Raw genomic sequence first — 13,761 nt, forward strand, 5'->3', positions numbered from 1 at the left:
CTTTTCGAAGAAAGTGTTACTCGTCTTAAGAAGGGCGGCCCCACACAGTAACCAATCCCTATTTCCACCTGAAAACCCTGAGAAATGGCAGTGTTTGAAGGTGGAAATAGGGAGAGGTTCCTGTGCAGGGCTGCCTTTTTTATGGCGAGTAACACTTGCCAAGAAGGGAATTACTAATGCAAGAGTAGGGCCTTACAGGGGAAGTTTTTCCCCCCACCGGTTACAATGGACCATACGTTGTTCTCTTCCACCTTTTAGAGGTCTTTGCATCACATCAAAACTTAGTGGTGTAGGTGGCACATGGTGTTTTTTGCACACCTATCCTTTTGTTTGATTTAAAAAAAAAATGTGGCCCATATATGTTATCCTAAGCATATTATTAAAGTTAAGTTTTACGTAATGCATATCCTCAATACTTACATGTGCATATTAACACTTTTACAAAAGAGACCGTTTTCTTCTGCCTACCTGCCTCAGCTACTATTCTGATCCTGCCACCAGCCTGATGCCACACATCTTATGCCAAGTTCTCTTTTTTTTACCCACCTTCGTCATTGGGTACTGATATTGCCACCAACCACACCACTCTGTCACCGGGTAGCTTTCAGGACTCCTAATGCTGCTGTTGCCACCTCCAGGCTGTCTCTTTCTGCCACCATATGTTATCCTCACGCTGCTGCCACCTCCAGGCTGAGTCATTTAGCCACTATATGGTCTCCTCATGCTTCCGCCACCTCCAGGCTGTGTCATTCAGCCACTATATGTTCTCCTCATGCTGCAGCCAACTCCAGGCTGTGTCATTTAGCCACTATATGTTGCCGCCAAATCCACGTTGTGTCATTCAGGCATTATAGGGTCTCCTCATGCTGCTGCCACCTCCATACTGTGTCATTCAGCCACTATTTGGTCTCCTCATGCTGCCACCGCCTCCATGCTTTGTCATTCAGCCACTATATGGTCTCCTCATACTAATGCCACCTCCAGGCTCTGTCATTGTTCCGCTCTGCTTAAGTCATTCTAATAGCGACGCCTCTGATCTGAATGTAATACTGAATAACAGTATTATTTCACTAACCCACTAATTTCAAAAATTCGCTCATCTCTAATGATAATACCTGCCAAGATATGAACACTTTGGGGAAGATTTATCATTGCTTTTAGAGCATTTTTTTTTGTCTATGTTCAGGCGCAGTTCAGGCGCAAGCAGCATATTTTGAGACTTTTATGTGCCTTTTGATATAGACAGTTTTACTCTTTTTGCCTACCCATAGAACTTTTTCTTTTTGACCATGCAGTGGTCACGTATTCATCATTTGCAACTTTTGTCAAAAGTCACTATTTTGTGCGCAAAGGTACATTTTTAGGCGCAAAGCTACACCACTTACCAGTAGGCGTGAGAATAATTTCTGCCTTCCACAATTCAACCGTTAACCCCTTCCTGCAGAATCCCGTCTATAGACGGCGAATTCAGTTAACCCGGTGATGCGCGGCATTGCAGGGGTTAACTGGCAGAAGTCCCGCTGTTACCAGTGGGGACAACTTCTGCTAACACCCCCAGGACTAGAGATCGACCGATATCGATTTTTTTAGGGCTGATACAGATACCGATAATCTGTGACATTTCAGGCTGATAACTTATACCGATATTCCGGTAAAAGTTATCAGCTATTTCCCCCCAGCGGCAGGCACACGTGGAGGCGTCAAGCAAGTGGAGGAGGCAACAGCAGCGTCGGCATCAGCGGCAGCAGTGAAGATTGTCACTAATCTTCACTGCTGCTTCTAGGAGTTTCAAAACTACAACCGCCAGCATGCACAGACAGCCAAAGGGCATGCTGAAAGTTATAGTAGTGTGCCTCCAGCTGTTGCATAACTACAAGTCCCAGCATGCCCTTCTGTCACTGGATGCTGAGAATTTTAGTTTTGCAACAGCTGGAGGTTTGCCCGGCTAAGCTCTGACAAGTAACTGCCAGTGCATGGCCAGCATTTGTCGGCACTTTTGCATACCAACGCTCAACACGTGGCGTACCCCTATGGGTACGTGTACCACGGGATTAGAACCCAGGCCTCTGGTTGTTGGTCTGACTCTTTTTTATAAAAGGTGTACGTTAGACAACTGTTCACGCTAAAGAAGAGCTGCACCTTATTCATCATTATGCTGCGCATTATTGATGAATAAGGCGCACGCTAGTCAAAGTATAGACAAAAAAAAGGTGGAAATTTGATCTAAAATAGACATTTCTTGATAAATCTCCCCCTTTGTGACTAATGAATGTCTACATTTTCTTTTCCCTTTCATCATGAACAAACTTGGCAAGTTGCGACTCTCCAACCTTTATGGAATCTGCCTAGGCAATGTATAGCTTAGACTTTAGATGAAAACTTCTATATTCATTAAGGAGTCCCAGGTTCTTTATTTTTTAAGCGACATCCTACAGAAAATTTTTGCCAGACATTAAAAGAAGCAAAATCAGTGTCTGAATGAAGCGTCTGTAATTGCCATGTTAAGCAGGAATTTTTATGCATGTCAGAGGTGCCATTATCGTTTGAGATGCTTTTAATAAGGAGACATGGGTGACAAGAAATAAAGTTTGTCATTTTAATCAAGTACATGAAAGAAGATGAATAATTTATTATATTCATTTTAACGCATTCAGAAACCTTTTCCAATCAGTTCATAAACCTTCAGTGTAAACTACAGCTAAATATATGTTATTGTTACCCGGAAAGGACGATTGATGATTGTTTTCCAAAACAGCTCAGACAATGTCCAAATCATCGCTCTGGGCAATACCATCATTGTTTTCTTTATATTAGAAGCATTGTTGCCTCTAAGCCTTTCTAGCTAGTGCGCGCATCACTTAGAGGCCTGGGCACAAATCCCTCCAAGCTGAGCAATACAGAACTGTCTCAACCTAATAGTAACATACAGTGTCCTAATAGTTAGCTATTAAGCATGCAGATACAGTATTTCACAAAAGTGCGTACACCCCTCACATTTTTGTAAATATTTGATTATATATTTTCATGTGACTGAAGAAATGACACTCTGCTACAATGTCAAGTAGTTGTATAACAGTGTTTAATATTGTGTTTCCTCAAAAAACTCAAACACAGCCATTAATGTCTAAATCCTGGCAACAAAATTGAGTGTTATCACAAAAATATATTAAAATATTTACATGTGAGGGGTATACTCACTTACGTGATATACTGTATACAAGATAACATCTTATAAAAGCAAATAGTATTAAACACATTTAACTCTAGTTCAGTAAAGGGTATTGTTTGCAACCCTGTGGTCAAGGGGTTAATGCCAGCATCTCTGCTGGTCTTTGGTAGTAAATGTGCTAGTTTCAGCATCCCTGGTAGTCTAGGACAGGGAAAGGTTTAACCACTTAAGGACCAAGGACGTACTGGTACGTCCTGAGTCCTTTCCCTTTCTATAACGCGGGGCCACAACATCATTGCGGGTCGGGCCCGGCCTCTAACAACGGCCGGGACCCGTGGCTAATAGTGCGGTGCAATGATCACGGTGCCGCGCGCTATTACCCCTTTAGACGTGGCGTTTAAAGTTGAACGCTGTGTCTAAAGTGAAAGTAAATCAATGCCGGTTAGTTCAGGAGGCTATTCGGGATCGCTGTGGCGAAATCGCGGCATCCCGAACAGCTGTGGGACACGAGGAGGGTCTCCTACCTTGCCTCCTGGTGTCCGATCGCCGAATGACTGCTCAGTGCCCGAGATCCAGTGTAAATAAAAATAAACATATGTGGTATCGCAGCATCCGGAAATGTCCGAATTATAAAAATATATTGTTAATTAAACCAGACAGTCAATGGCGTACGCGAAAAAAAATTCAAAAGTCTAAAATAGTGTATTTTTGGTCACTTTTTACATCATGAAAAAAATAAAAAAAGCGATCAACAAGTCAGATCAATACAAAAATGGTACCGCTGAAAACTTCAGATGACCCATCATACTGCCCCATATGCAGAAAAATTAAAAAGTTATAGGGGTCAGAAGATGACAATTTTAAACGTATACATTTTCCTGCATGTAGTTATGATTTTTTTCAGAAGTACGACAAAATCAAACCTATATAAGTAGGGTATCATTTTAATCGCATGGACCTACCTAGAATAAAGAAAGTGTCATTTTTATCGAAAAATGTACGGCGTAAAAACAGAAGCCCCCAAAAGTTACAAAATGACTGATGTCATTACAAAGTAGAATTGGTGGCGCAAAAATTAAGCCATCATTTGGATTTTTGGTGCAAAACTGATAATTATGATTTTTTAAAGGTAAGGAGGAAAAAATGAAAGTGCAACGGAAAAACCCCTGGTCATTAAGGGGTTAATATAAGGATTCCTGTTGGCACATGGCAGTCAAGTAGTTAATTTTAAGATCCTTGGTGCACAACAGTGAAAGGGTATTTTACGCTGCGCATCTGCTGATGACTGACCCAAGAATGTGCAGTGCACTCAGACATCGCGGCCGCTCTTGGCCTAGCTCAGGGAGCAGGGGGAGCAACTGCAATATTTGTGAGTACACTGCGCGTGCACACGGCGACTTGCAGGTCCCTGTGTGTCTGCTCATAGCGGCAGATTGCAGCTTTGAGCAGACAACACTGGGAGCACACTCTTGGGTCAGTCATCGGCAGATCCGCAGCGTAGAATATGCTGCGGATCATTTATGTATGCCCCTACTCTTAAGGTAGTCTGCAGGGTAGCAGGGTGCACCGCCAAGCAGCTTAGTGGGAATAATGATTAAAAGTCATGTTGACCTTGTTTTAGACATGTTAAAGCATAATATCAGCATTGTTGCACATAGCGGAAACCCAGTAAAGGGCGAACATACAAACTCCATGCAGATATTCAAGTCTTAATCAAATCCATGAACACAGTATTACAAGAGAACAGTTAACAGCTAACCGATGGGCCACCACGCTGAGGTGACTTTGGGACAATTATGGTTCACAATATAGCCCTTAGCCCTATAAGAAACATCCAACTATATATAACTACTTACAAAAGGGACTAGCAACACTGCTACCACCACTACCTCTGGCAGCTTAAAAAAAATGTCAAAATACAGTGAAACACATATAAAACTCAAAGCCAGACTCTTATCGATCTCTAAATGGAGCTGCCAATTGAAAAATGTTACAAATCCGCCTAAGGCCTTCATTTTGAATGAAGGTATTCAATGAGAACGAAGAAATCCTGATTTGGATCATGTAATATATAAAGCGACAAAAAGCTTTCTTATATTAAACTCTATTTTTATTGTAGGATTAAGTAATGTAGCAGTTGCTAACTTTTCTTCTTATTTTATTCCGGGCAGAATGTGACTCTATTTGCATACCTTTGTGTAAATGCCTAAATTATGAAAAGACATAAACACAAGAGGTGCTTTCATATGACAGTTCAGCACCTACCTATTTGTATTGTGGAGATGGGGTTTTAATGATAGAGAGTGTTGATAATTTGTTCTCCTTTAGTATACAGTGATGATTGTAGTCATTTTCACCTCTCTCTCCCACTCTGTAAATTAAATAAATGTTTCCATTTAACAAATTGGTTAGTCACTGCAATAAGAAAATGTGCTTTTATCATGCAGTGAATGAGCACTTGTGTACAGAACACATAATACCAAATTAACATAGTCCTGTGCTCCCAACTACCAGTAAGCATTTACGGTGATACACCATGTCCGACACAACCATCACACTTTGTATTAGGCATAAAACAGTGTATGGGTTTTGCCTATAGTGTTCAACTTTCAATGGCCCAATCAGAAAACACTTGCTTGGCAAAGACTTCATTTTTGGAACGTTGCTGCTAGATACTTGTTAAAGGGGTACTTCAGAGGAAAGCAATTTTTTTTCTAATCAACTGGTGCCAGAAAGTTAAACAGATTTGTAAATGTCTTCTATAGAAAAATCTTAATCCTTCCAGTACTGACATGGACAGAGGCGTCAGCGGAGTGCACTGTGGTCAACTTCCTCTGTAGTATACAGCAGCTGGAAGGATTAAGATTTTTTAAATAGAAGTAATTTACAAACATGTTTAACTTTTTGGCACCAGTTGATTTAAAAAAAAAAAGTTTTCCACTGGAGTACCCCTTTAAGGACACTGATAAATATGTAAGTTTCTACTATGTTGGATGCGGTCAGCATTAGTACCTTCTGTTCTACAATTGTTAGATTTTGAGGGATTATTGGCCTTGTGACTTTGCATCTTTATTTACTTACTTATATACGGTACTTATTTTTTGTATCTGCAGTGCTGTTGTGACCCTATGTTTTATGTGAGAAATCACTGTAATATTTCCTTATTAAACAAAGTAGGAGTTTTGTTTCTTTTCAAAAATATGACTATTATCCTAAAACACAAACAGATTTAGTAATAATACTACCCGGGTAACAACTGTGTAAATTTTATACACAGGTAATGCAAAGTAGGACATATAATAAGCTTTGTATAGGCTATGTTATTGGAAGAGGACCCCCCCCCCCCCCAAATAGGAAACTTATCCCCTATCTTGTGGATGGAGAATAAGTGTCTGTTAAAGTCAGTTTTCCAGACCACCTCTTTAAAATGTCAAAACCTATAATCCAGCATATCCCAGTCTACCTATGAGACCTGACCTACAACGACTGACCCCTGTTACATTACAAAACCTTTCTTAAACAATTGTGCAAACCAAAGAGCAGCCCTCCCATTAAAAAAACCCACCCTTAAAATAATATCAACCCCAAAAGCAAACAGCGGGGAACATCCACAAGGAGTATCACCAGTATACTAGTCCACAATGTTACACTGTACACATAGGTAAACAGCTAAATAGCAATACAGTACTGCATGTTGAAAACATGAGAGCCCTCATATTTACCTGAATGGGACATCTGGGGTTCCTGGATGCGCCCCACATCTACCTTAACACGTGTTTTGAACAAATCTTCGTCAGGATGCTCCCTACTGTTGCATTCGGGGTTGATGTAATTTTAAGGGTGAGTATTTTTAATGGGAGGGCTGCCCTTATGTTTGTACAATTGTTTAATGGTTTTGTAATGTAATGTCCGTTGTTTGTAGGTTAGACCTATTTAAAATGGCTTATGCTTGCGTGGGTTTCCTCCCAAACTCCAAAAACATACTGAATCCCAATAAGGACTGGGTACCAATTTGAGTGTACAACGAAGCAGAAGTTGTGTGCACTATATAAGAAAATAATAATTATTATGCAAGATAAGCAAAGTATGTAATAGTAACTCATTCTTTCTGCAGATCACATCAGTATATGTACTTAAATTCGGCTTGAAGATGGATGTAAAAATACATGACAACTCTGTAAAGCTATAAGGGAGATTTCTTATCTAGTGAGGCTAAAGACATTATTAGAATGTATTCATGATATACATGCGATACCATAATAATACAAAAGTAATGATTAGCCAGCCAGGAAAACCCCTTGCAATAGTACTTATTGGACTGTATATAGAAATTACTCTGTTGTGTGGCAGGCAAGGTAATGACTTTCTCATGATGACCAGAGAGAAGATAAATAACCAAGGCAAGGAATGAACCATGTGTCTCTTTATGCAAGATTAAAACTTCAACTATGACATTGCACCTCATCTATCTAAATAGCGCATATGCTGCTGAGGGCACTTGGAATGAGAAGGCAGTCATGCTCAGTATCATTTGTTCTAATGTGTGCTATCCGAGGTAAAACTACAGATTACTCATCATTTACCAGCATTTAATACATCTCCTCCATATAAACATTGCCATAGCCCTTTCACTTCCTCATCTTTGTAGGATTATGGTTTACTGTAGTGAATACGTCTATGTGTACTATAAGAAACTGAGGGATGGATTTATAAGAGAATATAATACATCATTACACTTCAAAGAACAAAATGGCTATCATTTGGCCTCCATTTTACTGTTACAAAAGTTGACTTCATGTGATCCACATAATTACATAATTATACCCCCCCCCCCCATGAATGTAAAGAGGCAAAGGTAATATTGGAAAGCTACAAGTAAAAGCAATGACTTCACTTTAATGTGAAGTTCAACAATGTGGTTTTCCATAGAAGCCATTAGAGGACATTTTCCTGGAACTGATTCCTTATGAAGGAGTGGCAGCCTAAAGAGAAGGGGGTGGGGGATTAACCTACTGTGAGGAATACAGGATAAGGGATCTATTCACACAGCAGAATTTCCGTTTGTGCCCATAGACTTCTATGGGATTCCGGACTCCCATTCACACTTCTGAATTTCCACTTGCGGAAATTCAGAAGTGTGAATAGGAGTGTGGAATCCCATAGAAGTCTATGGGATTTAATTTGAGGCAGAATTCCGCAAGTAGAAATTCTGCTGTGTGAAAAGACCCAAAGGAGAACAGGTTCCTATTTAGGAGGATGCAATGTTCTAGGCCCACACTGTTGATGGAATAACTTGGTATATTTGGATTTTACTGTAGGTAAAATAAAGTTAAAGAGGTATTCCAGGAAAAATACTTTTTTTTTATATCAACTGTCTCCAGAAAGTTAAACAGATTTGTAAATTACTTCTATTAAAAAATCTGAATCCTTTCAATAATTATCAGCTGCTGAAGTTGAGTTGTAATTTTCTGTCTGGCGACAGTGCTCTCTGCTCACATCTCTGCTTGTCTCGGGAACTGCAGAGAGTAGAAGAGGTTTGCTATGGGAATTTGCTTCTAAACTGGGCAGTTCTCGAGACAGGTGTCATCAGAGAGCACTTAGACAGAAAAGAACAACTCAACTTCTGAAAGGATTAAGATTTTTTAATAGAAGTAATTTACAAATCTCAACAAGGAAAAGACATAGCTACTGGCGCTGCTGTGTTAACGGCAAAAGGCTTGCAACAGGTGGGATAAATGAAGCATGAAACCTCTAGGGGTGCTGCGTCCAGGAGAGAGCAAATTCAATGTCCACATTAGAAGAAAGGCAGACGGCACTCTCCAGGAAATAGTTTCAACTTCTTTATTTTGCTGAACAATGTGTCAGATCAAAGGAGTGGTGTCAAGCAGGTATCATGGTGGAGACACCGGGGATCCAGCGTGGAGGTAACAGCTGTGTCATACTTCCATACTTCTTCAGACCACACACGCCCCAGGCATAGCCACCAGTAATATACCTGTGTGACATGAACAGGGGTGGGGAATACAAAAAAGTTTTACAAAAAAAAACATGTGCATTAAAAACAATTAAAAACACAAAATACATTCTGGGATAACTTCCAAAGGCAACGCATTCATTCAAATAAAGATGCTTAAATCAAGTTTTTCATTTAATCCTAAATTCCCTTGAGCTTCGGTGTGCATAATCCAAGGAGCCTCTGTTTGGAGGAGGGGCCTGTTTCTATCTATGCTGTCTTGATTATGCACCCTTTCAATACCACAGAAGCGTAAAGCCGAGGGATTCCCACTATGGGTTTCCCACATATGCTCAATAACTCTCGGAGTGCCCTTCCTGCACCGTAAGGAGTACAGATGCTCGCGGAATCGAATGTGCAATGCTCTTCTTGTGCTTCTGATATAAAATCGTCCAAATTAACCGATAGACTACAAAATTTGTCTTACATAGTTACATAGTTAGTACGGTCGAAAAAAGACATATGTCCATCAAGTTCAACCAGGGAATTAAGGGGTAGGGGTGTGGCGCGATAATGGGGAAGGGATGGGATTTTATATTTCTTCATAAGCATTAATGTTATTTTGCTCCATGAATGTATCTAATCCTGTTTTAAAGCTGTTAATTGTTCCTGCTGTGACCAGTTCCTGAGGTAGACCGTTCCATAAATTCACAGTCCTCACGGTAAAGAAGGCGTGTCGCCCCTTGAGACTAAACTTTTTCTTCTCCAGACGGAGGGAGTGCCCCCTCGTCCTTTGGGGGGGTTTAACCTGGAACAGTTTTTCTCCATATTTTTTGTATGGGCCATTTATATACTTATATACGTTTATCATATCCCCCCTTAAACGTCTCTTCTCAAGACTAAACAATTGTAACTCCTTTAATCGCTCCTCATAGCTAAGATGTTCCATGCCCCATATTAGTTTAGTCGCGCGTCTCTGCACCCTTTCCAACTCCGCAGTGTCCCTTTTATGGACAGGTGCCCAAAACTGAACAGCATATTCCAGGTGAGGCCGTACCAATGCTTTATAAAGGGGGAGTATTATGTCCCTGTCCCTTGAGTCCATGCCTCTTTTGATACATGACAATATCCTGCCGGCTTTGGAAGCAGCAGCCTGACATTGCATGCTATTCTGTAGTCTGATCTACAAGTACACCCAGATCCTTCTCTACCAGTGACTCTCTGCCAGTTTAATCCCCCCTAAGACATACGACGCATGCATGTTATTTGTACCCAGATGCATAACTTTACATTTATCCACATTGAACCTCATTTGCCAAGTGGATGCCCAGACACTTAGTCTATCCAAGTCATCTTGTAACTTATGCACATCCTCTATAGACTGTACCGTGCTACAAAGCTTGGTGTCATCTGCAAAGATAGAAACAGAGCTGTTAATACCATCCTCTATATCATTGATAAATAAATTAAACAACAGCGGGCCCAGTACTGAACCTTGGGGTACACCACTAATAACCGGGGACCAATCAGAGTACAAATCATTGACCACCACTCTCTGGGTATGATCCATGAGCCAGTGTTCAATCCAGTTACAAACTAAAATTTCCAAACCCAAAGACCTTAACTTACCTGTCAGACGTCTATGAGGGACAGTATCAAACGCTTTAGAAAAATCCAGAAACACTATATCCACAGCCATTCCTCTGTCAAGGCTTCTACTCACCTCTTCATAAAAGCAAATTAGATTGGTTTGACAACTTCTATCCTTAGTAAACCCATGCTGGCTATCACTTATAATACAATTATCCCCTATGTATTCCTGTATGTAATCCCTTATAAGTCCTTAAAACAATTTACCCACAATGCACGTTAAACTTACCGGTCTATAGTTTCCTGGGGAAGACCTAGAGCCCTTTTTGAAGATTAGCACCACATTCGCCTTGCGCCAGTCCCTTGGCACAATACCAGACACCAGAGAATCTCTAAATATCATGAACAGGGGTACAGATATTACTGAACTTACCTCTCTAAGAACTCTTGGGTGTAGTCCATCCGGCCCTGGGGATTTGCTTACATTTATATCACTTAACTTACCTTGTACCATCTCTACATTAAGCCAGTTCAGTACATTACATGATGTGTTACCAGCACTGACCTGGCCAATGTCAGCTCCTTTTTCCATAGTGTATACAGAACTAAAGAACCCATTCAGTAGCTCCTCTTTCTCTTGATCGCCTGTGACAACCTCCCCATTATCATTATTAAGGGGTCCTACATGCTCTGTCCTTGGTTTTTTTGCATTTATATATCTAAAAAAATATTTAGGATTAGTTTTGCTTTCTTTGGCCACCTGTCTCTCGTTTTGAATTTTTGCTGTTTTTATTACATTTTTACAGATTTTATTAAGCTATTGTACTGTTTAAATGTTATCGCTGACCCATCAGATTTGTATTTTTTGAAGGCTATTTTTTTGTTGTTTATTGCTCTTTTAACATCATTTGTCAGCCATGTAGGATTTAGTTTTAATCGTTTATATTTGTTCCCCTTTGGTATATATTTAGCTGTATAGTTATTTAGAGTTGATTTAAAGATGTCCCATTTACCTTCTGTATCAGTATTTGACAACACCTCCCCCCAGTCTATGTCCTGTAGTGCAGCCCTCAGCCCAGGGAAGTTTGCCTTTTTAAAGTTATATGTTTTTGCCTTCCCCGCCTGTCTCTGTTTTCTACATTTTAAGTCAAAAGTAACTATATTGTGGTCGCTATTACCAAGGTTTTCCCGCACAGTTACATTACCAACCAGCTCTGCGTTGTTGGAAATGATCAGATCCAACAAGGCATCACTTCTTGTTGGGTTCTCCACAAACTGGCCCATAAAATTATCCTGCAATAAATTTAGGAATTGTCGCCCCTTTGTAGTTTTAGCCAACCCCGGACCCCAATCTATATCTGGATAGTTAAAATCTCCCATTATTACCACTGTACCTGCCCGGGTGGCCCTCTCTATTTTTTTATGAAGCCGAACTTCTATCTCTTCAGTGATATTAGGGGGTCTGTAGATTACCCCAAATATTATTTGTTCAGTATTTCCCTCCTTTTGTAATTCTACCCACAGTGATTCCACCTCCTCAAAATCATCACACACTATGGCATCGTTCACACTGACTTTCATACCACTTCTTACATACAGACAGACTCCACCACCTTTTCTGTTCATTCTATCCTTGCGAAACAATGTAAACCCCTGCAGATTGACAGCCCAGTCATGCGAGGAGTCCAGCCATGTCTCAGTGACCCCAACTATATCAATATGTTCCTCCAGTATCAAGGCCTCAAGCTCCCCCATTTTATTTGCTAGGCTTCTGGCATTTGTGAACATACACTTTACATTTCCATCCTTTATGTTATTGGGGTTAATGGTATTCAAGGGTGTAAGTTTTATTTTCCTATGAAGCCTATTCCTATTAACTATTCTAACCCCTCCCTCCGCTCCACCCCCAGGTACATTTATAATTCCCACCTCTCTATCTACACTATCTTCCCCCTCTTTGCTGTAAGTTCCCTCCCCCCAAGTCCCTAGTTTAAACACTCCTCCACCCTTCTAGCCATCTTCTCCCCAAGCAAAGCTGCACCCTCCCCATTGAGGTGCAGCCCGTCCCTACGGTAGAGCCGGTAACCGACAGCGAAGTCAGCCCAGTTCTCCATGAACCCAAACCCTTCCTTCCTACACCAGCTTCTGAGCCACTTGTTTACCTCCCTAATCTCCCGATGCCTCTCTGGTGTGGCTCGTGGTACTGGTAGTATTTCAGAAAATACTACCTTGGAGGTCCTTGCCTTAAGCTTGTGGCCTAAGTCCCTGAAATCATTTTTAAGGACACTCCACCTACCTCTTACTTTGTCATTGGTGCCAATATGTACCATTACTGCTGGGTCCTCTCCAGCCCCGCCCAGCAACCTGTCAACCCGATCCGCGATGTGCCGAACTCGTGCGCCAGGCAGACAACACACTGTTCGGCTATCCCGGTCTTTGTGACAGATTGCCCTGTCTGTCCCCCTAATAATTGAGTCCCCCACCACTAGTACCTGTCTGGCCTGCCCTGTACTCCTCCCTCCCTCCTTACTGGAGCAGACACCCCCCTGGCGGTCAGAGGCGGTATCCTGCTGCAGTTCTGCTAGCTCTGTAATGGCATCCCCCTCATCTGCCAAGCGGGCAAACTTGTTGGGGTGTGCCAGTTCAGGACTAGCCTCCCTGACACTTTTTTCCCTACCCCTCTTTCTAACTGTAACCCAGCTAACTGCCTGATGGCCTGCAACTCCGTCCCACTGTCCTCCCCCACCTCTATTCCCGAGAGTGCCTGCTCAGTGAGCAGGAGACTCCTCTCCATGTTGTTAATGCTTCTCATTGTTGCCAGTTGCCCCTCTAGATGCACGATCTGGGCTTCCAAACGGACAACTAGCACACATCTCGCACAACAATATGCACCCTCAAACTGTTGTTCAAGGATTGCATACATTAAACAGGATGTACATTGGACTGCATTTTCCAACATGGAGGCCATCTAGTTATGGGACACCTAGTTATACAACAAATAAAATCTTTGCAACGGATAGGGACTCCACCTAGGATCACGGATTTATCA

At 41.4% G+C, this 13,761-nt stretch overlaps 1 long non-coding RNA gene across 1 annotated transcript in view; it reads right to left on the bottom strand.

The window, feature by feature from the left end:
* The window catches only part of LOC130355341 (uncharacterized), a 102,175-nt gene that overhangs the window by 53,254 nt on the left and 35,160 nt on the right, over nucleotides 1-13,761 (bottom strand). Inside the window, exon 2 of the long non-coding RNA XR_008888478.1 lies at nucleotides 5,435-5,540. This is a non-coding gene — a long non-coding RNA (uncharacterized LOC130355341). The remainder of the gene's footprint in view (nucleotides 1-5,434; nucleotides 5,541-13,761) is intronic.

This window comes from Hyla sarda, chromosome 2 (genome assembly GCF_029499605.1).
Source record: "Hyla sarda isolate aHylSar1 chromosome 2, aHylSar1.hap1, whole genome shotgun sequence".
Lineage (NCBI taxonomy): Eukaryota > Metazoa > Chordata > Amphibia > Anura > Hylidae > Hyla > Hyla sarda.